We start from the raw sequence: 25603 nt of genomic DNA, 5'->3' as shown, positions 1-25603 counted from the left end.
AATAATGAATCATAATCATTTATACTATAAATCACGCAAACTTCCATGCTGCTTTTTATCCCAAAACATTTCAACGAAATGTTTTCAACAAGTTCTAGCTGTAGCTAACAATGGATAGGAGTACCCTATAATTTCACCAGTTTAAAATAGATTTAATTTGGATGGAAACTACATTTATTGGACTGATTATCTGAATGTCAAATAGCTTCCTTCATTTTAAGCACATGCTTAAATTCCTGTGACTCCAATGAGACTTAGTTAAATGTGTGTTTATGAGCTTGCTGAATTGAGGCTCTGGTTCATTATTTGTGCTTGAACTGTTGTTACCTGTCTGATTTTTATATTTCCTCTGAGCTGCACTAGGTCATTATGAACAGAACTATATTTTTATTATGGTGTAATTGCAAATAAGAAATGATGGAAATAAAAGAATATACTTGCTTCTAGATATATAATTCACCCATGTGAAGAGCTTGAAAGTTTTAAGTTAAGATTTTAACCACAAAAACTTTTTACTGCAGTTGAACAGACAAAATTTCCATAAGTGCCTAACTAACTTAGGCAGTAACATCCATGGACTTTCACCACCAAGTCAGTTAGGTATTGCAATGCTGAGCTCAGCAACACCTATAAACCTTTACAGATATGGACTTCAGGAACTTTTGAAAATTTTACACTATTTAACAGTGGAAGCCAGGGTCATCTTTTTCATTTTATTCCGTAACTAGAAATGATCTAGTAATTAGTAATGTTTTGACAGCTAGAGTTCCAGCTAGTGAAATACTATATTCTCATGCTAAGGATGTACCCGACATTAAAAAAAAAAACATTAAGTAGATTAAAGCTCTTTGTATTGTAATTCACTGTAATGTAGTGATGACAGCTGATTACTTAATTATGGAGGGATCCCTTTAGTTCAGTTTGAAGTTCATCTTTTAAATCACCAGGAAGAAAAGGCAAATGCTGCCTTTATGATTAAAATACCATCACACTGCTTGCAAATGAATCCAAAGCTCATAGAGTCTTCCCAGTTCTGCCAACCTAACATCAAGTACCTGGAGACCACAAATTGATTATAAATCATAAATATGCTATACTGAGTCTGGTAGCTCTTTAACGCTTCTAAAGAGACTAATTAAATCAATTTTGTGTCTTTATGTAATTTAAGAGTATATAGGACAGATTCTCAGCCCTGCTCCTGCTTAGCAGTTGTAAAGTAGCACCTGTGCACCCAAACTCAAAATCCCTACCCAGAACAACATTTAATGCACACATGCAAGGGAAACTCACAGGCAGGAAAGGCATCTCTATCAACATTTCATCCTATGGGTGTTTTGCACCATATATGCAGTGGAAGAAGAATCTTGGTTTTGCAATATTTCCAACAACCTTAGGAGAGAGTATAGGTAGGCTTGGATTCCCTATTTGCAGGGAAGTCCCCAAATGAAAGATCTGATTTCTTCTGCCATTTCAACACTCAGTTTCTCCATGGAGCTGAAAGAAGAAATCATTGTTTATTTTCTGACAGTTAGTGGGTGATGGAAACCCTGCCTCTTTGAGCATCTGCGTTCCTTACAATAGTATTACTGTGTATAGAGGTACAGCTTTCCCATATTGTAAAAAGAAATGGATTGGTTCTCCATTTGGACCTGTATGCCTAAGAGCTCATTTAGGGTTTTGAATAATCCCATTTAAGTTAACATGATTGAGAGCAATTAAACAAATTAAGTGTGTGTTTAAGTGCTTTGCTGGATCATGGCCAGAGTACTCAGAACCTCACAGGATCAAGCCTTAAGGTTAGATCCAAAGTTTATACAAGTCAATGAGTCTTCCTATAGCCTTCATTGAGCTTTAGATCTGGCCCTTAGACACTTAGTAAACTTGCAATTCTGGAGATGGACTTCAGTTTCCATATCTGTAAAATGGACATAATGACACTGATCTCCTTGGTAAAGCAGTTTGAGATTTACTGATGAAAAGCACTAGATTAAGACCTAGCTATTAATTATTATTAATCCCAGACCACACCACAACAGAGAATGTATTGGTGTCTTCAGAGGATTGCTTTAACTTTATATGACAATTCTGCAAAATATAATTTATGCCTATTGTGTTTCCTTACCTTTTCATGCTGTACAAGGAGTTTGTCTCTTTGGTCTAGGAATTTTCAATCTTATGAAAAATTTCCTTGTGTATGACAAAATATAGGTATTTACCATCATTTCTGGTTGTTTAAATCCAAAGGTTATACTCAGTGTTCAGAAGTGCTTGCTGGACCAGGGCCTTAACTTGAACCTAGTTTACAAAAAGTGAAATAGGAAAAATCACATGAGATTATTAGATACAATTATTAAAATCCAATTAGCTGAACTGTCACATGTGTGCTGTAGGGATAGAAACAGACTGCATCGGGCAACAGAATGTGCAAAAGACCCATCTAGTAAAGGTATCATGGAGGGATCAGATTTCCAGAAAACGTCCAGCAATGGTGGCAGAGTGTGAGAGTTAATTATTTTTAAGTAGTCAGCATGTCTATATGCTGAACAAATGACTAATCTTATGTGCCTGAGGTTTCAGTTTATTAGTTTTCAATAACAGACTCAACCTAAATTAATTTCATTTTGTTAGCTGAAATGCTGCAGGCTTTCACTTAATACAAGACACCATTTAATCCAAAACATCACAAGATAATATCAGGGTGGAAGAAGCTTGACAGGGACTGAGAATAGCGTGGCATGAACTGAATCCATTAATGAGTCAATGGCAAACTGACTACCTGTAATAAAACATTCAAGATTGATAGGCAGACAAATGAAAAAAAAAATAAGTGCTGTATCTCCTATTGTCTTCAGTGAACTATTATTGCTAATTATTTGCACAGCACAGAAAATGTATGCAAAGCTTTATAGAACAGTAATACATTGTCTACCCTGAAGATCTTACAATCTAAGAGATAAGACACATGACAGCTGTTCAGGTAAATGAAGGATGTGCTGAAATTATTGGTCAGTGAAAGCATGTAGGAAAAGATTTAGAAGAATTGTTTAAAGAGATTTGAAGGAGCACAGAGGGTGCTCAGCAGGCAACAATTGGGAGACCGTTCAAAGCACAGGTGCCAGCATGAAAGAAAGTATGTGTAAGCGAATGTGGGAGAGAAAGACAAGGGGAGGAAATTAAAAAGACTGGGAAGAGCATATGCAACATGCTAATACAAATAAAATAGCTTGGCATATTGTATTCAATTACACACACACACACAAAAGTTATTAAGTTTGCAAAATCAAGCACTCAAAAGTTGGGAAACCTAGAATACAGAGTACCTGTGCAACTTTAATTCACCCCTCTTGTGAATATGCATTATAATACAATTAGTATTTACACAATCATTTTTTCACAGGACCTTTGCCACATTCAGTGCATAGGATGGACCTGCTCTCCAATTCCAATCTCAGGCTTCTTATCCTAACCTATTCCACCACCCTGACATCGCCCCAAGACCAATCTGGCTTTTGTCTCTTCTGGGGCCTAATTAGATAGCTTCCTCCTCCATTCTCTCTGGGTGCCCAGAGGGGGAGGGGGTGTGGGGGAAATCACAGAACATAGGAGAGACGGGCTCTCTACTCTCAGTTCTAGTGCCCAGAGCCACCCTAGCCTGGAGCAGCCTTTACAGGAACAATCCAGCTTCACCCCTGTAGCGCTAGGCTAGAGGCAGCATGTTCAGTTGTTTTGTGGGGGTGGCACATGCAGTCTGGTCAGCACTAGGAGCCACAGAGGCTCAAGCATGCTCAGTTAGGGTGGAATCTTGGAAGATTTTAGCTGTTAAGATCCAGCAACTCTCTAGTGAGCGTGTGAAAACTGAGATTTTTCAAAGACACAACTTGGATAAATTGGGGTGGGATTTGCAAAGGAACAGCAAAAGGCACATCCCTGACACAAAGGCCCCCTTGACAAATCTTAGGTCCCTGCTCCAAATACTAAAGCACTTCAAAAGAAAAAGGTCTCAATATTAACAAACAAACAAACAAACAAACAAACCACACACACACACAGAGGAGCAAAGCTATGTATTTCCCCCAGCTTTATTCTCAGAAACAACAACTGTTTTGGCAGAAATTTTCCATGTAATATCAGCCTGAGGCACATGATGTACAATTTTATCCCAAATGGTTAAAGTCTGGAAAGATTTTAAGCAATTGAAAATAGGGTCTTAGAATAGGAAGTTTCAGACAATTTTAATTAATAACAGGCAATGCTACTAAGCTTGTTTACAACATACTGCTTCATAAAAGTGGGTAGGATTATTATGCCTTTTACAGATGAGGGGGATCTGAGGCTCAGAGTGGCCAAGTGATTTGTCCAAGGTCATAGCAAGTCAGTAGCAGAGCCTGGAATAAGACCAGGGGAATCTCTCCATTGATGTCAAAGGGTTTGGAGCAGGCCCAAGGAGTGTGAACGGTAGTACAATTTGGACAGAAGGTTTCTCAGGGGGAAAAAAGAGTATCTCCAAAGCTCAAGAAAACAGTGCAATGACAGTGCTAGCAACTACTGTATTTAAACATGGTAAAATATGGTGGTTATTAGCACATCCTTAACCATACTGAGGATGTGACCTATATGACAAGTCACAAGTTCAACATATGACTTTAGAATTCTCACTAATCTTGCTCCTGCCTCCACCTCATCTCTTATTTCTACCTACGGTGTCTGTGTGGAAGCATCAGACTGTATTCAAGTAAATCTGGCCATTTGAAGTCCATGACAAAACTCCCATTGACTTCTCAGAAGACAGGATTTCACTGTATTACAACTGGGTTCTCACAGAAGAAATCCCTGTCCACAATAGTCAAGCATGGGTTGCAAGAATGAATCATGATTGAACTATGGTTGAATCTGTGGATAGGGTTTTAGGATCCTGAGGAAAGAGCTAAAGAGATTTGTTGCTTTTATGGCTGCTTCTAAGGAAGAATGTTAAAGAAATTTCTGGATTAACCAGTATGTCTTAAAACAAGGACGGAATTCCAGTAGCAACAAATCTTCAAGAGAACAATTAGCTCCTTCAACCAAAACTTTTAGTTAAAGCCTGCTTGATAACTGTTTCTATTTGTCTATATCTATAAGTCATATGCAAACAAGTGTCTTACCAGCACTTGTGATAAACAAATTTGATCATCAGTGAAACAAAAGAGTAACCTGAGAAAACATTCTGAAAGGTTATAATCATCATCAATTGGGGTGGGGGATATTTGCAAAGGCAAATAGGGTAATTAGGCTTCTAACTTTCAAGTTAGTAGGAGTTGAGTTCTTTACTGCCCTTTATTACCTGAAAATCTCCCCCTGTGCATATTATGGTGGCATCTAGAGTGCACAGTGAGCACTCAAAGCACCATTATGCTAGGTAATATAGAAAGGAGAATGGAGACAGTCCTTGCCCAGAGAGCTCAATCTAGGATTATGACCACATGCAACAGGTGTATAAACAGACAAAATGGTGTTCCATGGGTAATAACAGAGATGGGTACAAAAGCATACATTAGTAGTGTCAATGGCCCACTAGTATAATCAATGCCAAGTGGTAGAGATTTGTTACTACTATGGTGGAGTAAAATTTTAGGACAAATTTAAAAGAGAATGAGGTGATAGTTTTAGGTGTTTTGTTGGGGGAGTTCTCTTTATGCTTAAAAAGCAAGATAAGAAGAAAAAAGCAGAAGTGCTCCTAGGAAAAAGGATGCCAGCAGGTGATCAGACCAGCATGAAATATTTGGGCAAAATTGTGCTATTACCTTAATAAGAAAACCAGATAGAATCAATTACACAGTGTAAGTCATCAAAAGGCTGGGGAGGAGAGTAATCTTTATGGTGTTAAATGCTGTGTTTATCAACAAAGTTATGTCAGAAAGGAAAAAAAGATCAGTCCTTTTAACTCTTGCCTCAGGGCCCTAACACAAGGGCAAAATGAGGTCGTATGCACAAGGGCAAAATGAGGTCGTAGAAAACAAACTTCTTAGAGAAATTTTAGACAATAAAGGTTTATAGGAAATGAGAGTGTTAATGCAGAATTAATCTTGTCCAAAACCTTAAAAGATCAGCACATAATGGTATCTTCCAAGGCATTCTTTGCAATTGTTTCAGTCAGTCAATCTTGTTATATAAAATCCAGTTCAGTTTACCTTTTGAGTAACTCAAAATGAAAACAGAGGTTTCAAGACAATCTTCAGTTATTGGTTCTCCTTTTTCAAGAATGTTAAATCTTAGTTTGGCTGCAATTCTTCAGACTGGTCTGTGCAGGCAGCCCTATGTGAAGAAAAGCTACCACGTAAGTCACTTGGGCTCTGTGTGAATGGCCCCTTACGCACATGTGGAGGGGAGGCACTTTAATTTGTTTTTTTTCTAGTGCTAATTCGAAGGACAAATATCTTGTCACATAAAATACTCCTCAGAGTTAGTTTATGTGCATTTAAAATCTTTTATGTCTATATATTTCTAATTTATATTGGATTCTGTATATTGATTGAGGGACACTGAATATGGTCTGTTAGCTGGATTATATTCGAGAACAGTGAGGTGGCTAACAGTGGAAAGCGAGAAACGGATTTTATTTTTGAAGAATGACACTGTCACACACATGGGCTACTGCTGAACAGTGGACAGGTTCCCCTCAGAGTTCTCAACACTTTCTCCTGTATGGGGTTTGCACATGTAGTTACCTACTCAGAAAAAATAGGGGCTTCTGTCCCAAAGATCAGTAGAGATTGCAATGAGACAAGACACACCTGTCATGTCTCCTAGCCCTTTCTGTCCCCATCAGCACAGCTGTGATCCATGCTCATGGGTCTTGAAGGGTACCAAGCATGGAGGGAGGAAGAAGGGCAAGTTAAAGTTTCTTAACTCAACCAGGGAAGTACAACAGGTTGGTGAATGGAAAAGATACCACGTCCTTGGCTGTCACCCCAATTTCCTCCACCCCCGAATCCCTTCCCCATACTTGAACCACAGATCCCATGAAGGGGCTTTTGTAGGGGAAGTTAGGAGAATGCTGTCTCAAGGACAGCACTTCTCCATATCCTGCAAGTTGTTCAGTCTCCCTGTACCATCTTTTCATGGGAGCAGAGGGCATGATATGCTGCTAAATTATTTGCACCACTTTGCAAAAGCCGTATAATTCCAAATGTAAGGACGGGAGTTAACAGGTAAACTATTTGTGTTCCAAATGGGCCTCCTAAAGAATTCACTCCATAATTTCTGCTAACATGTTAAAGCAAGCTGTGGATCCCAGATATACATAATGTACTTAGCAATACACTCCTACATTCCATCAGAACCAGGCATTCATGCAAAAACAAAACTAAACTAAAAAAATCAGCATTTTTAGCAAAGCAATAAAGTTATGGTAATAATAAGAAATCAAATAGAACAGATTTTGTAAAGGGAATTTACAGTTCTTTGCATTTATGTTGAGATGGCATATAAATCATGGTAGAAAGACATCCAGTTCTTAGTGGTTAAAGCTAACTTGGCCAGAATACAGAGCGGATTAAGTTACGGATTAAGTTAAACCATTTATTTTACTGTGCAGCACCCCAGTGAAGTTTATGCAAAACAAGTACACCAGCCATAGATGCTCACTTTCACTCCACTACAGCAAGAGCATCCATTTTGTTCCCCCATGCCCTGTCACAGAATCTCTTGCCAGGCTAGTCACATTTACATAACAGCAATTTATAAAAGAGGCTTCTTGGTATTTCAGTGATAAGAAAATGATTGGGTAGTATCACATTACTAGGTTACAGATCTCCTCCCTCTTTTTGACGACATTTTAAAATGGGATTAATTTCTGGTAATAATTGTCTCATTGTTTATTTGCATTACAGTGAAGGCGTTTGTACTTTTTCCCTTTATAGTATAAATTGCCTTCTAATTTGGAAGGCAGTTAAAACAACTTCACTCACCTCTATTGCATCCCCTATGACAGTGGTTCTCAACAAGGGTCCGGTTCTGCCTGGGGGGCAGCGAGCAGGTTTCAAGGGGGCCACCAAGGAGGGCTGGCATTAGACTTGCTAGGGCCCAGAGCAGAAAGCCAAAGTCCCACCACTCGGGGCTGAAGCCAAAGCCTGAGCAATGTAGCTTTGCATGGGGCCCTTTGGTGTGGGACCCGAGGCAATTGCCCTGCTTACTATCTCCTAACCCCAGCCCTGGCTTTTATATGCAGAAAACCAGTTGTTGTGGCACAGGTGGGCTCTGGAGTTTATAGAGCATGTTTGGGGGGGGGGGGAGGCTCAGAAAGAAAAAGGGGGAGAAACCCTGCCCCATGACAAATATGCTGTCTGAAATGCTTGGCTGATTTAAGCGATTCTTCCATTATATCACATCCCAGGTAGGCAAAGGCACATTTTAAAGAAAGATGTCTAATTCCTAACATTTTTCATGTTTGATGATCCTGTCAAGCAGATAACAGAGTTCTTTCATGAGATTATAATTACCACTGTGACCAATTTAGCAAAAACATTTTAATTAAAGGTAAGGAATTAGGCATACCTGTATGTGCTCCAGGAACCCATTGAAAGCATTAAAAAAAAAAAAAGGTCACTGAAGAAGCACGGTGTCCATTCTGTTTCACCAGCCAGTTTTCCTCTAGTACAATTGTACCAGCATTCTGTAAGGTGATTTAATTAAATTAGAGGTTTCAGAGTAGCAGCCGTGTTAGTCTGTATCCGCAAAAAGAAAAGGAGTACTTGTGGCACCTTGGAGACTAACCAATTTATTTGAGCGTAAGCTTTCGTGAGTTACAGCTCACTTCATCGGATGCATTCAGTGGAAAATACAGTGGGGAGGATTTATAAATTAAATAAATTTGTTAGTCTCTAAGGTGCCACAAGTACTCCTTTTCTTTTTAATTAAATTAGAGAAACTCTCAAACTTCCACTGGGAAGTTCAAGGTAAGTGAGGGTACAGGGTAGCTGGGGCATTATTTGGGAACTGAGTGTACTTCTCTCCAAGATCAGCAGAAGGAATCCTAGTACCTCTTAATGGCTGAGGTTGTTTGAGTCATGGGATACCGTAGTTTATTTTCCTCAGAAGTGACCAAGAGAAACCTTTGTATTGTCATTAGGACTAGTCATATATTACTGAGAGAGGAGTCTTATTGCCTTTTTTTATTATAAGTCAGAGTCCATCACCCTGCTGTGACTCCACTGAAATTGCACAGGAATCATTTAAAACTTTTACTTTGTTTTTTCCATTTAGAAGCTGAGGAACAGATACTGAAATACAGGCACCTGTTTATAAAATGGTATGGCTATTCGTGATGGGCGAACCAATAAAGGTTAAAGGGTTTTTTTCATAGAAGTATCCAAAAGTTCAGATACTAACATACAAACTTCTGTAGTCTGGAATTGGGTTAGAAATCCCACCAGATCAAGTTCTTCCACATACCCAAAACTACAGCCACACACACACACATACCCCCTGCTTTTTTGTTGCCCAGGAAAAGCTACCTCTAAAGCAGGGGTTCTCAAACTGTGGGTCAGGACCCCTCAAGGGGGTCATGAGGTTATTACAAGGGGGGGCGCAAGCTGTCAGCCTCCACCCCAAACCCCACTTTACCTCCAGCATTTATAATGGTGTTAAATATGTAAAAAAGTGTTTTTAATTTAAAAGGTGGGTAGCACACAGAGGCTTGCTATGTGAAAAGGGTCACCAGTACAAAAGTTTGAGAACCATTGCTCTCAAACCTCTCAGGTGCTAATGTGATAGTTTTACTTCTGGCTTCACCTGGAATCAGGAGAGACAAGATGACAATAAAAGAAAAAAACTAAAATAAAACACCTTTTTCAGACATCAGTAACGGTTCAGGGAAAGTAACCCTTGGGCACCAGTTCCAGATGTTTATTAGCCCATCCAAACTATTTCACTCATCCTTGAAAACAAAGATTCTGCAAGGAAACCTTCACAGCCTTGTGCAGTCCATTAACAGTTTGCAAAATGGGTTCACCATACTACCTGATTAGAATTCTCCACTCACACCATTGGTAGCATTTTATAGCCAATTTTCACCTATATAAAAAGAACTACACATGGTGCAAATCATCGGAGAATAAGGTTCTCTATTTCTATTGCCAACCCGAGGTGTCAATAAGGGTATGTCTAGATAAGTGCTTGTGGTCCTGTTTAAATTCAAGTTCATTATTTGGTAATTAACTTAACTAACACCATTTTAAATGCTGATTTAGACACTTCACTAAAATGTGTTGCTCACCCTGTGATGGGGCAGGTGAGAGGATATATGACGCTATAGTGGAATTCTCATTCAAGAACCATCGGAGTCGATTTTAGAGTGAGGTTGTGGCATTTACTCTAAACTATGGCAGGTTACCTAGATCCACCACCAGTTTCCATCCTTCTGCCTGAAGCAGGAACAGATCTGCCTCTCAGAAGGCAAGATGAGGTAGTCCCACTATCCTGATATGGGTCACCCCTCTTGGTCTCTGGTCTGGCATTTACCCTTAAATTCTCTCAAATACAGAATCTCAGGTCTGAGAGGTCAGAAACAGGGATTGGAGCTTGAACAAGATATTCTGAGAGCTGTGGATGAATCCTCTGTTCTTCACAAGGCTCCCAGTGTAACTCTCTCAAACTTTCAGGCATTCTTCTCAACTTTTTGCTTCTCCTCACATGGGAAGGGGAGGTGGAGGAGTTCCTGTCTTTTAATTTGTTCTAAGGGGCTCTGATGACCTTTCTAACCTTTCACTGGTTATTTTGTGAAGAGGTAGGTTCTCATTGCTATGGCAAGTGGAGCCAAACCGGAGCAATATTGAGTTAGAAGTCAAGTTTCTGTCAAGTTTAGAGTCATTGTTGCAAATGAAGCAGTATTTACATGAGGGGATGGTCAACAGGGTTTGCAAACAAATGGCAAATCCCATGGGATTAAAAAAATATTTATAAAAAAAGAAACAGATGCTAATCAAGATATGACCTGGATAGTTTAGAGAGAATGATTCACAAGGGAATTTCATTAGCCCAAATGCTGAGCAGTGTTACCACGCTTGGGAGAGCCAACAAAATACATAATTTTAAAAAATCTGTTCTCTCCTAATTAATTCCTGTCGGCTACTAGAATTTTTCTGCTTCATTCTTTTCCCTAGCTACTCTACTACCACACACAGGAGCAGATCATCATCTGGAAACACAGCAGCACTCTCCAGTCTGACTAGAACAGATCAATTGATCATTAACACTATGTAAAACAGTGGACTCAATATGTCATGTAACCTCCAGAACAACATATAGGACTGAGATAGTCTAGGCACACACAGTGGTAAAAAGCAGTTACTGTACTGTACATAACAAGATTTACCAATGGTCTAACTGGAGTAAAACGAGTTTCATATGTAGATCATTAGGAACATCTTGCATTAAGACTGACATGCAAAATTTTGTCACTTGAGTATAAGGCAACACCGATCCAATAGCTAGGTGGACCCATCATACAATTAAGTATATTACTAGTCAATTTTTTTTAAAGATGCAAGATTGAAAGTAGGTTCACTGAGTATTCCTGCTTAACCATTGTGACATTAGTAACCATTAGTTTAAAAAATATAGACTTTTTTATTCATTAAGAGGGTCTTTTCAGAAGATGGATTGTCAAACTACAGCAATGGCATTCTGGGAAATTTTAGCCTCCTGCAAATATGCTGATTTGGACTCAAACTGAGAAATTCATGGGGGAAAGCTGATAACTTGAGGGATCCCATTAAATTGTAAAATCAGTCTGTGACATGAACACAGCCTGACATAGTGAGCTAAATTCAGCCCTGGCATAGTGACTGAAGTCTACTGGAATAACCCAAGGGCACTGTTGATGATTCATACTTTCACTAGCACAAGGGCTAGTGACAGAAGACAGGCTATTCAGGGACTGGAGCAGCCCATTGTCCCATGGGGCTTGCAGCAACAGGGAGTTACCAGGGTACAGGACCAGTCTAGCCATGCATTGATACCATAGTTAATCTGGCCCATTGTCTTTTCCACAGATGGAAGAGTCACCCTATTCTTAAACTGTAGCATAGCTTTTCTGCATGTTGACGGGGGACTAGTCATGCCACTCCCTTTGAACTTAATATTAAAGTATAAATCCCAACCTAAAGGCATCTTAAAATATTTCCATGTAAGTGCCTTCATTAAGCTGATGTAATGGATTTTCCCCATGAAAACGGTTATACAACTGGAATCAAAATAGGGAACAGTTTACTAATTTGAGGCACTATTTAATTATGGTTCTTCTACAGCTGGTTTGTGCTTTGTACCTTTTAATCTAAAATCCCATTTAGATTCTACATTGTAGTCATTTCGGAGCAGCACAGCACCAAACAATTTGATTTTTTCAGCAATTGAGTCCAGCAGGCTCATTGTAGAGGGTGCATAAAAGCCAGTGGGTGAGTTAAGTGTTGAAAATGCTGATCATAGAATCATAGAATATCAGGGTTGGAAGGGACCTCAGGAGGTCATCTAGTCCAACCCCCTGCTCAGACCAGGACCAATCCCCAACTAAATCATCCCAGCCAGGGCTTTGTCAAGCCTGACATTAAAAATATCTAAGGAAGGAGATTCTACCACCTCCCTAGGTAACGCATTCCAGTGTTTTACCACCCTCCTAGTGAAAAAGTTTTTCCTAATATCCAACCTAAACCTCCCCCACTGCAACTTGAGACCATTACTCCTTGTTCTGTCATCTGCTACCACTGAGAACAGTCTAGATCCATCCTCTTTGGAACCCCCTTTCAGGTAGTTGAAAGCAGCCATCAAATCCCCCCTCATTCTTCTCTTCTGCAGACTAAACAATCCCAGTTCCCTCAGCCTCTCCTCATAAGTCATGTGTTCCAGTCCCCTAATCATTTTTGTTGCCCTCCGCTGGACTCTTTCCAATTTCTCCACATCCTTCTTGTAGTGTGGGGCCCAAAACTGGACACAGTACTCCAGATGAGGCCTCACCAATGTCGAATAGAGGGAAACGATCACGTCCCTCGATCTGCTGGCAATGCCCCTACCTTTACATCCCAAAATGCCATTGGCCTTCTTGGCAACAAGGGCACACTGTTGACTCATATCCAGCTTCTCGTCTACTGTCACCCCTAGGTCCTTCTCTGCAGAACTGCTGCCTAGCCATTTGGTCCCTAGTCTGTAGCAGTGCATTGGATTCTTCCGTCCTAAGGGCAGGACTCTGCACTTGTCCTTGTTGAACCTCATCAGATTTCTTTTGGCCCAATCCTCCAATTTGTTTAGGTCCCTCTGTATCCTATCCCTACCCTCCAGCGTATCTACCTCTCCTCCTAGTTTAGTGTCATCTGCAAACTTGCTGAGGGTTCAATGCACACCATCCTCCAGATCATTTATGAAAATATTGAACAAAACTGGCCCCAGGACCGACCCCTGGGGCACTCCACTTGATACCAGCTGCCAACTAGACATGGAGCCATTGATCACTACCCATTGGGCCTGACAATCTAGCCAGCTTTCTATCCACCTTATAGTCCATTCATCCAGCCCATACTTCTTTAACTTGCTGGCAAGGATACTGTGGGAGACCGTGTCAAAAGCTTTGCTAAAGTCAAGGAACAACACATCCACCACTGTGCTTTCAAATGCTAGTCACTTGAGGACAACATAAAAACATGGCACACGTGCTCTTCTGTTTAATCACTCTAGACATTTTCTTCCTAACCCTTCAAATAACAAAGTTATTATAATTTGTTTAAATGGCTGGCTTCCTATTTTGTCAGGCTTTGGACTTATTTCTGGACCCTTTTATTAATCCCTCTGGGATATTACTTAATGGTCTTGTCTGCAAAATGAGTGTTTGAGAGTAATCCGTAAGGCTACATACTACAATCTTAAATCCAGTTTTACACAGATATTACATCACTGTAATTCCACAGACTTCAGTGTAATTACTCCTGATTTACACCACCGTAGATAAGATCAGAATCAGGCTATAAGTTTTAACTACCTCTCGTCCTGTTTTTTTCTATTATACATTACTAATAAAATCTCTTGAAAGTAAATTTTGATTAACTTCAATCCCTTCTCCCCTCAAAAAACAACAACAATAAAAACCAACCAATACACTTCCATGATTGCTTTTGCAATTCTGATTAATTCCCATCAGAGACACTTGACTCATATTTGCTGGCAATGTGAGAATGAGAAGGGAGGTCTTTTGCACTTAATATTGCACTGAACTTTGATAATTTTGAAGTAAAAACGCAGCCAGGAGGAACAATGCAACCAGCATCCGAAAAGTTCAGCAAAGTCTGAAAAGCTGTCCTAAGGATTTCTGTGTACAGAAGATATGCACTTTGTAACAAAAATAAGTTCATCTCAAACAAAAATTGGCTCTCTAATGAACATTAACTAAATCACTGTTTTGAGTTTAATCCAGAATCATCCAGGTTTTGTACTGGCAAAAATAATTTTAAAAGAAGGCAGAAGTCAAACCAAAGCTTTGCTCACTGCCTTCAGTTGCACAGGATACATTTCTAGCAGTAATATTTTACCTTTTATTGCTAAGTATGTATGATCAAGAGGTTTCAGATACTAACACTTGAAAACAAACAAATTGTGATGTTTAGGTAGCAGCAACAAGAGCTTCTACCTGCCCGTATTGACAGGAAGGGCTAGTGTCATGTTGTGGACCACAGACTCAACCCATTGCTGTAGTCAAGATTGCCTAAGATCCATGGGGAAATTAATTTAATGGAGTTCACTGTCTTTAATAGGAGTTTTTTTCCTGAGGAAAGACAGGTGCATTCAGCCCCTCAAGATGAACACCACCATGAAGTTATTTTTTCCTCTAATAAGGTAGTCCACTGACAGAAGAGCCAGTCCACATCATTTGCCCTGCCACAATCCATTTTAAGTCAATAGGAGATTTGATATTGAGTTCAATGGGCTAGATTGAGCCCTTAGGCAGATCCCTTAGCAAGATGGGCCAATCAGGAGTAACATGTCTGAGATAGGATTTCTTCCCTACTTCCCAAAGCAAATTAAAACATACCCCCTTGCCTTTTTCTTCTTATCAGTTGCAGACGATGACTAGCAGGCCTGCAGTGAGGGGCTCTCTCCCCCCTGATTCCCTCATATAAGGCCCCCACAAAAAGCAATGGGAAGTAATTAGTGTTTTCAAACCAAGTGTTTTCAAATGAAAACTCAGATGGCTAGATCCTCAGGTGGTGTAAATCTGTTTAATTTCATTGAGTTCAGGGAAGCTATTCCAATTAACACCAGCTGAGGATCTGACCCAGCAAATTCTTTTTCACTTCTCTTTCAGCAATAGCTATCATATGTAGAACTTGTGACAAAAGTAGTCACAAAATTATCAAGCAGATGTGTGATTTTTAAGTTGATGGTGCATCCTTTTAGGGAAATACAATTGCTCTGGGAATATCGGAAGAGAAACAATCAGAAATTAATTACTCACACTAAACATTAGTGTTAAACAAGGAGTAACGAGCTAAAGAGGAAAAAAATAACTTCTATATTAGGAAAAGTAAGTGTCAGACTGTGGATCATTTTGCCTAATGAAGTATTATTGCATGATTTAAGTGCATTCTCCCATTCTTGGGGTGGGGGGAGGAGGGAGACTTGAACATTTTGTCCATCAATCATTTCTTTTTGACCTCCATTTGCTCCCTGTTACAGATTTCTTTCTAGTTAAGCTGTTCTCTCCTTTTGTGCAACCTTGTATTTGCTGTTATTTTCTCTTTAATTCATTGTCCTTTTGCTCTGATATGTTCTTTCCCTCCATCCTCCTTTTACATGTTCCAGTGGCCTCACCATTGACCCTCAGAACAAGTGACTATTATATAATAAATGACCTTCTGCAACTTACTGTATTATCAACCAAGATTCCTTTTTTAGTTGAATAGAGCAGCAGGATCAGATTTCCCTTACCACACACAGATAAACACACACACCCCTTTCTCCTGCTTTTTTATGTTATACCAAATTGGCTTCCAGAATCAGAAAAGAAAAAATCCTGAGCATGAAAGTGGTAAGAGAGCTGAACAAAGACTAAAGGGATAGAAAGCAGTACAAAAGATCAGCAGGAAGGAGAGAGATAAGTCTCTGAGGCCAGAAGTTAGAAGCAAACTGTTCATCCTTCCCTCGTGTAGCAATTTCAGCTTGCTTATTTTCCTGTCCATAATACTTCTTCAGGCCTCTCTCTGTTGGTTTTCACTCTACTTTTTCTTTTTCAATATCTTTCTCTTTTATTCCTGTCAAATAGAGATGAGCCATACTGCTTAGCAGAACTTTGCATAATTCTGTATGTGGGAATCTGGCATATTGGGAAGAAGTCTATCTGTGGCCCACTTGAGGAATGTTAGACGCTTCTCAAGTATATTGGGGACACCATCATAGAACCTAACCACATCAGCCACACCATCAGGGGCTTGTTCACCTGCATATCTACCAATGTGATATATGCCATCATGTGCCAGGAATGCCCCTCTGCCATGTACATTGGCCAAACCGGACAGTCTCTACGCAAAGGAATAAATGGACACAAATCTGACATCAGGAATTAGAACATTCGAAAACCAGTAGGAGAACACTTCAATCTCCCTGGTCCTGCAGAACTGGAATTAATTTGCAAACTGGACACCATCACATTAGGCCCGAATAAAGACTGGGAGTGGTTGGGTCATTACAAAACCTAAACCTAATTTCCCCCATACTAATTTCCTGCTACTGTTACTCATACCTTCTTGTCAACTGTTTGAAATTGGCCACTCATTACCACTACAAAAGTTATTTTTCCTCCCTTGTTATCCTACTGTTAATTGAATTGTCTTGTTAGACTGACCTCACACTTGGTAAGGCAACTCCCATCTTTTCATGTATTTATACCTGCTCCTGTATTTTCCACTCCATGCATCTGATTAAGTGGGTTTTAGCCCACAAAAGCTTATGCCCAAATAAATTTGTTAGTGTCTCATATACCACAAGGACTCCTTTTTGTTTTTGCTGATACAGACTAACATGGCTACCACTCTGAAACCTGTCTTAGAAGAGCAACCATTACATGAATGAACCCCAAAGAACCAGCATCGACTGTACCATCCTGTGCCTGGACAGCAGCTAGAGAATCGGTCACCGACTGCCTGCTTTTCACAGCCAAAGAGTGCATCCTAATGGAATTCTACATGGACATATTGCTATGTGGTTTTCACCACCAGATGAGCCTAAATACCTAGCACTATGGAAAATTTTGTTGATTGAACATAGGTTTCCCCCCTCCCCCTCTTTTTTCACTACTGCCTTACAAGTTTCACTGTCATGCCTTTAGGGCAAGGGACATAATCCCTTCAAGTTTTCTATTCGGACAGGACAATAAATAGTGTAGTATTAATAGAGTTTACAATGCATAGTAATTTATTTGAACATCTGTATATCATCAGTTTCCATCTTTTAAAAATTCTATTATTAACTGCATTAGTTGGCCTGTATAATCATGTTGGTTCTGATATTGCTAATACTGAAGTCCATTTCAGAACTCTCCTTGAGGTAGGAGCAAGAGTAGAGCTGTAGTGCTGACCATCCTTTTTATTCAGTCCATGCAGAAGATGTCTCTTTCCAACAGTATCCGGGGGTAGTCGCGTTAGTCTGTATCCACAGAAACAACGAGGAGTCTGGTGGCACCTTAAAGACTTAAGAGATTTATTTGAGCATAAGCTTTCATAAGCTTTTCAAAAACCCCACTTCTTCAGATGCATGGAGTGAAAATTACAGATCATGTGCTAATATATATTTATGCCTGTAAGAGAAGGGAGTTGCCTTACAAGTGGAGAACCAGTGTTGAAGGCCAATTTAATTGGGAGTGGAACACATCCACCCTGACAATTGATAAGGAGGTGTCAATACCAAGAGAAGGGAAAAGTGCTTTTGTAGTGAGCCAGCCATGCCCAGTCCCTGTTCAAGCCCAAATTGATGGTGTTAAGTTTGCAAATTAATTGTAGCTCTGCAGTTTCTCTCTGAAGTCTGTTTTTGAAGTTTTTTTGTTGAAGAATGGCTACTTTTAAATCTGTCATTGAGTGTCCAGGGAGATTGAAGTGTTCTCCTACTGGCTTTTGTATGTTACCGTTCCTGGTGCCTGATTTGTGTCCATTTATCCTTTTACATAGAGACTGTCCGGGTTGGCCAATATACATGGCAAAGGGGCATTGCTGGCACATGATGGCATTATCACATTAGTAGATGTGCAGGTGAATGAGCCCCTGATGGTGTGGCTGGTGTGGTTGGGTCCTATGATGGTGTCGCTAGAGTAGATATAGGGACAGAGAAGGCAATGGGGTTTGACAGGGATTGGTTCCTGTGATAGTGTTTCTCTGGTGTGGTGTGTAGTTGCTGGTGAGTATTTGCTTCAGGTTGGGGGGCTGTCTGTAAGCGAGGATTGGCCTGCCTCCCAAGGCCTGTGAGAGCGAGGGATTGTTTTCCAGGATAGGTTATAGATTGTTGATGATGCACTGGAGAGGTTTTAGCTGGGGGCTGTATGTGATGGCCAGTGATGTTCCTTGTTGGGCCTGTCCTGTAGTAGGAGACTTCTGGGTACCCTTCTCACTCCGTCAATCTGTTTCCTCACTTCCCCAGACGGGTATCATAGCTTTAAGAATGCTTGATAGAGATCTTGTAGGTGTTTGTCTCTGTCTGAGGGATTGGAGCAAATGCAGTTGTATCTTAGGGCTTGGCTGTAGACAAAGGATCATGTTATGTGTCCTGGATGGAAGCTGGAGGCAGGTAAGTAAGTACGTACAGTGGTCAGTAGGTTTCCGGTATAGGGTGGTGTTTATGTGACCATCACTTATTTGCACTGTAGTGTCCAGGAAATGGATCTCCTGTGTAGACTGGTCCAGGCTGAGGTTGATAGTGGGGTGGAAATTGTTGAAATCCAGGTGGAATTCTTCAAGGGCCTCCTTCCCTTGGGTCCATATGATGAAGATGTCATCAATGTAGCATAAGTAGAGGAGGGGCATTAGGGGACGAGAGCTGAGGAAGCGTTATTCTAAGTCAGCCATAAAAATGTTGGCATACTGTGGGGCCATGCGGGTACCCATAGCAGTGCCACTGACTTGAAGGTATAAGTTGTCCCCACATCTGAAATGGTTGTGGGTGAGGACAAAGTCACAAAGCTGAATCACCAGATGTGCCATGGCATCATCAGGGATACTGTTCCTGACAGCTTGTAGTCTATCCTCATGTGGAATATTGGTGTAAAGAGCTTCTACAACCATGGTGGCCAGGATGGTGTTCTCAGGAAGATCACCAATGCATTGTAGTTTCCTCAGGAAGTCGGTGGTGTCTCGAAGATAGCTAGGAGTGCTGGTAGTATAAGGTCTGAGGAGAGAGTCCAAATAGCTAGATAATCCTGCTGTAAGAGTGCCAATGCCTGAGATGATGGGGAATCCAGGAGTTCCAGGTTTATGGATCTTGGGTAGCAGATAGAATAACCCTGGTCGGGGCTGTAGGGGTGTGTCTGTGCAGATTTGTTCCCGTGCTGTAGCAGATAGTTTCTTGAGTGGATGGTGTGGTTTCTTTTGGTACTCCTCAGTGGGATTGGAGCCTGTAGAATGTGGTGTTGGAGAGTTGTCTGGCAGCCTCCTGTTCATAATCCGACCTGTTCATGATGACTAAAGCACCTCCTTTGTCAGCCCCTTTGATTATAATGTCAGAGTTGTTTCTGAGGCTGTGGATGGCGTTGCGTTCTGTACAGCTGAGGTTCTGGGGCAACTGATGCTGTTTGTTCACAGTTTCAGCCTGTGCACATCGGTGAAAACACTCTGTGTAGAAGTCCAGTCTGTCATTTCGACTGTCAGGAGGAGTCCACTCAGAATTCTTCTTCTTGTAGTGTTGGTAGGAGGGTTCCTGTAGGTCAGTGCACTGTTCAATGGTGTGTTGAAAACATTTCTTGATTCAAAGATGGCAAAAATAGGCTTCCAGATCACCACAGAACTGTATCATGTGCGTGGGGGTTGTGGGGCAGAAAGAGAGTCCCTGAGATAGGGCAGACTCTTCTGCCAGGCTAAGTGTGTGATCAGATAGATTAACAATATTGTTAGGTGTGTTGAGGGTACCACTGTTGTAGCCCCCTGTGGCATGTAGGAGTTTAGATAGGTTACTGTCCTTTTTCCCCTGTAGAGAAGTATCCAACAGCTATTATAGCCATGTATTTCCTACCTCATGGCACTGCAGTAAAATTTTCTGCAGACTGGGATGACCAGCACTGTAGATACATTCTTAAATATGAATGTATTTGTTACCATAGAATCATAGAATATCAGGGTTGGAAGGGACCTCAGGAGGTCATCTAGTCCAACCATGTTTCTGATGCTTCTTCCTAGCTGACATACCACCTCTGTGATGTAATTAAATATGACCCAATGTTCATGTCCATAAAAATGCACTCTTCACTTTAACTTATTATTTTTGATAGGCTTTCCATAAAGTGTGTAATAAGCTTTCAAGGTTATTTTATACCCTGTACTGTAGAGAATGATGATATCTCCATACCTTATTAATCATAATCACAAGACAATGCAAGCCCTCCAACAGGAAGGCACAAGAAAGGTGGCCCGACTGCTATGCATGAAGACACATGTGACCTGGGGAAAGCTTCAGGGCATGAGCATCATGAGTGGAGGTAATATGGAGGGAACTAATTATGAAAAGGTTCCACAGAATTTGACAGACATGTCTATATGTTTTTGAACCCTATAGCTATCTATAACTGGGATGAAATTCTGGCTCCTTGCTGGAATCTTTATTGCCCTGTGACTACTGCTAGTTTAAGACTAGTTCAAGTTGTGACTGGCCTAATCATACTAGACTAGTGGTAAATTAATCTCTTTTCCCCTATTTTTCAGATGCCAGCAAATTAAACAAAGTTGCTCCACTGAACACAAGAATTCACGAGGCGTCTTTTCCTTTAAACGTACCAGTTGTTCCCTGCTGGCTTTTCATTTATTTAAACCCACATGAGGGGTTGCGAGAACCTGGAGGAATTCTATGTGACAAGTGAAGCAACCAAGACCTGAAAGCTTAGGGCCTGATTCTGATCTCATTTACACTAGTGCTAATAAAGAATCATTGTCTTGCAGTTAGAGGAGTTCCTAGCTTTAGGTGAGGTCAGAAGCAGGTTCTTTCAACTGCAAGAGCTACTTGGAAGACACCAACTCTAAGCAACAGAAGAGACAAGGTGGGTGAAGTAATATTTTTTTTTTGGACCAACTTCGAATATCCGATATCTTTTATTGGACCAAGCTCACAAGTTGGTCTCTTTCACCAACATAAGTTGATCCAATAAAAGATATTACCTTTTTATTAGTCATTACCACTAATATCCTGAGACTGACAGAGCTACAACAATACTGCATACAGCAACAGAAGAGACAGTTTATTCCCATTTATAAAGGGACAAAGCAGAGCAGAGACCACTTCGGGGAGTTGATGAACATCTTGGAAGGCTTGGAAAGGAAAGCAAAGGGAAAAAGAGGTGCCAGCCTATTTCCTATTTTAAAAAGATTTGTTGTTTTTGCACTGATTCTACCTCCATGAAATTTTCCTGGCACATCAAGTTAGAAACATTAAGTAAAGATAACATGATCAAGTATGACAGATGCTAAATGACTACATTTGCTACTGATTTTGCTGTTTGAAAGTTCTGTAATAATCCTAAAGCATAATGCTTATCAATTTTGTAAGCAAACACAGTACAAACTCCACGAATAGCAGTCAGATCTGATCACTACATTGTGTGCAAGACATTTTGACTATTCTTCCTTTTGGCCTGTGAGTTGCAGTTTGAACATTGTGGTATATAAAGAGAATTCTGGAGCTGGTGGTTCCTCTGTGGACATGTGGTCATGTTCCCTTTACCTAACCATCAATGGCAACCCAATCCTACCTTCCTGTTTGACTACTGAGCAGTACTTTGATGTCATGACCTTCCAACAAGCTGCCACAACAATCTATGTTATCCCAGCTTCACAGACTTTGTTTCTGCTTGTTATTTCAGTGAAGTGTTTTCTCTCAAGCACAGTGCCAAAGGCTAGTAGGTTGTAACCAACCAAGCTCTGTGTGACACTCTGAGAAGCATCGCATGTCATGGAAAAAGAGGAAAAGCATGAAAGAGAAAAAACAGACCTAGACACTATACTCTGTATTTTGGAGTCACAGATGAAAGTCAAGTTGGAGAAGCGCATTCCTGTCTCTGAAGCTGCTTTGGGCGATGTTGTTATCTGGTGTACTGCTGTTGTCCTGGGGGAAAAAAAACAAACCCTCGTGCTCTGTTGTTGATTAAGTGCAGTGGCCAGCCATTTAGAGCATTCTGTGCAGAAATGAGCAATTGAACAATTTGCTTCATTTTCCATGCCTGTAGTAGCCATGCAATGGGTGCCAATTGTATGTGGTAATTTTCAAAGAAAATATCCATGGATTTCATTCTCTGTGCTCCTGAGATGGAACTCAATAGCAAGTGCCCACATTCCATTTTTATAGCAATTTCAGCTCTGTGCTCATTTTTAATCAGGTCCATGAGTCTGCAAAACACTTTAAAAAGCACATGCTTTAGTCCCCTTGAATTCAATATTCCATTCTTATGTATTAAAAGATGTTAACTTCATGGGGCCCCATTGGGATTTTTACTATTGATTTCAAAGGGAGTATGATTAGGATTTATTATAGGCAGAACTATTGGAAGCAACAGATTATTAAGGTTGCCTGACCCTTATTATAGGACTGTGTTGTCAGTTGCTTGTAACTGCCAAATGTTAACCATATGGGCTGACATTTTAAATGGAGGTTGTCTGCCTCAGACTGAATTATTTTGGAAAATTTCTGCCAAAATTGTTACTCTGTTTCTGAGAAAAAGGCTAGGAAATACACATTGTTTTACCCATTGAAAAAAAAAAAAAACTTCTGACAACCTTTTTTTAAAGATAGCTTTAGCGCCCCCATTCTTTGGAGCAGGGACTTGAAATTTGGCAGGATGGTGGGTAGAAGAGACTAGGGTCAGTGACTAGTGGATGGGGATGGAGAGGAACACTGAGACTGGGAATTGGATTGGGCTAGACTGGGGCAGGGAACCAGATCTGATGAGGAACAGAGTTTCAAGGGAGAACTGGGAATGGCTGGGCAAAGAGATTGGGACAAGGAGCAGAGACAGGGTGGATGCTGATATTGGATAAGGAGCCAAGGGAGGGAGAGTGGGAGTGGGAGCCAGTGGGGACCCCAGAAAGGAACTGGGACTGACTGAGCAAGGAGACTAGGACTGAGAGTGGTGAGAGGAAATTCTAAAGGGAAAATTGAGACAGGGACTCCAGAGTGGGAGACTAGGACTGGCTGGGCAAGGGGAATGGGACAGGGACGAGAAGCCAGAGGACTGAAAACTCGGAGAGTATATGCAAGGAGAAATGGATTGGGATGTGGAGCCTGGGGTAGGGAAGAGTCAGGACAGGGATAGGTTGGAGGAAATGGGAAAGAAGGGTCATATGTGGAGGGGAACAGACAGAAGAGTGAACATATTCTCCTCTAGAACCTATAATGAAACCCAAAATTCCTGAGTCTCACCATTCCTTTGCTGTCAGCAAGTATCCGGTAAACCAACTGGCAAAATGTTTCATCCCCCTCTAACACTGGTCCATGTAGAGAATGACAATCAGTTACTCCATTATCCCAAGTGGCAGAGATCAGGGTGGTGGAGCTAAAGGTTCCAACCCTTGTGATGTATCAAGTTGGTGTCAATATGAGGCCGCATGATGGCATTTCCATTTTTTCAGTTTGCTTTTTTCAAAACCTAGGAAGTTACACCTTGAAAAAATACAGAGAAAGATTATTAAGGTTTCCACATCAATCACTCAAAAGTTAGGAAAGACCAGAATTCAGGTTCCCTGTGCAATCTTAATCCATTCCCTCTTGTGCATATGTATTATGATACACTCTTTGATTACATGATCACATATCTTTTTTTGCACAGGATCTCTTGGTCATTAAGTTCAATGGATGGACCTGCTCTTGAGATGAATCAGGGTTAAGTAGTAAATGCCCTCAGCTTCATTTGTTGCTGAAGATGGAAGGTACGTAGTGAATGAGGTGGGAATTGCAGGAATTAAAAAAGGCTCATGGTTAAGGCAGTTGATTGCTGCCCTGGGGAACTAGATTTTCTCTCTGTCTCTGCCAAAGAATTCCGGTGACGCTGGGCAAGTCACTTAAACCAATTTAGTCACAGGTAGTCACTGTGTGTTAGCCTCATTTTCTGATTGCCTGATTTGCTACGCTGTGCTCTGATCTGCACAAGTGCTAAGCACTCAGGTGCGACTGAAGTCAATCCAGCTGTGCCTAATTCTTGTATTTTCTAACTTTCAAGTGCTTGACCTTAATAAAAAGAAAAGGAGAACTTGTGGCACCTTAGAGACTAACCAATTTATTTGAGCATAAGCTTTTGTGAGCTACAGCTCACTTCATCAGATGCATTCAGTGGAAAATACAGTGAGGAGATTTATATACACAGAGAACATGAAAAAAAGGGTGTTACCATACACACTGTAACAAGAGTGATCACTTAAGGTGAGCTATTACCAGCGGGGGGGGGGGGGGGGAGGAAACTTTTGTAGTGATAATCAAAGTGGGCCATTTCCAGCAGTTAACAAGAATGTCTGAGGAACAATGTGTGTGTGTGTGTGGGGGGGGGGGAAATAAACATGGGGGAAATAGTTTTACTTTGTGTAATGACTCAACCACTCCCAGTCTCTATTCAAGCCTAAATTAATTGTATCCAGTTTGCAAATTAATTCCAATTCAGCAGTCTCTCGTTGGAGTCTGTTTTTGAAGTCTTTTTGTTGTAATATTTTGACTTTTAGGTCTGTAATCGAGTGACCAGAGAGATTGAAGTGTTCTCCAACTGGTTTACACGGCTGCTACTCTGAAACCTGACCTTAATAATGTTCTTTTAATGTAGTTTTTTGTGAGTAATGTATTACATACATATGGAGCCTGATTCTGCAGACCCCATGCAGGCAAACACTTGCACCAAAGCAAAGCACTTTAGCATTCATTTAGCTCTAAGCATGTGAGTGGTCCCATGGGTATATGGTCAATGCATCTTGGAGTGAGCCTCCTAGCCCAGGTCCACAGATTTGTTTTAGCAGGGCTTGTGCTAGCACACTAAGAATAGCTGTGTAAATGTTGCATCTTGGGCTGGAGCTTGGGCTTTAAAATCTGTGGGCTGGGGATGGGCTTGCAACCCTGAGACACAACATCTACCCAGCTATTTTAAGTCTGTGTATCCAGGCTTGGAGGCTTGCTCCCAGATGCAGTGAAGTCATACCCTCTGACTTCACTTATCACTTCATAGTCCATGGGACTGCTCACATGCTACCCTTTCTGTGGGAATTCTTATGTACTTAAAGTTAATCCCCTGTTTTGCTAGATTCTGTTTCATAACCCCAATGGAATCAACAGCCCATTGTATGACTAACATAAGTATGGAAAATTTAGCAAACCATTCATATGCACAGACTTGTACGGACAGAGTCCATAATTTGGATACATAAAATAT

At 40.7% G+C, this 25603-nt stretch overlaps 1 long non-coding RNA gene across 1 annotated transcript; it reads left to right on the top strand.

Moving 5' to 3' along the window:
• Positions 1-6269: 6269 nt before the first annotated feature.
• LOC141986589 (uncharacterized) lies at positions 6270-24112 on the top strand. The gene is made up of 4 exons (XR_012639331.1): positions 6270-6313; positions 9241-9286; positions 21147-21244; positions 24023-24112. It is a non-coding gene; the product is annotated as an uncharacterized LOC141986589 (long non-coding RNA).
• Positions 24113-25603: the final 1491 nt, after the last annotated feature.

Source organism: Natator depressus, chromosome 1 (genome assembly GCF_965152275.1).
Source record: "Natator depressus isolate rNatDep1 chromosome 1, rNatDep2.hap1, whole genome shotgun sequence".
In the NCBI taxonomy this organism is placed as follows: Eukaryota; Metazoa; Chordata; order Testudines; family Cheloniidae; genus Natator; species Natator depressus.
This window is presented reverse-complemented; position numbering and strand designations above follow the sequence as displayed.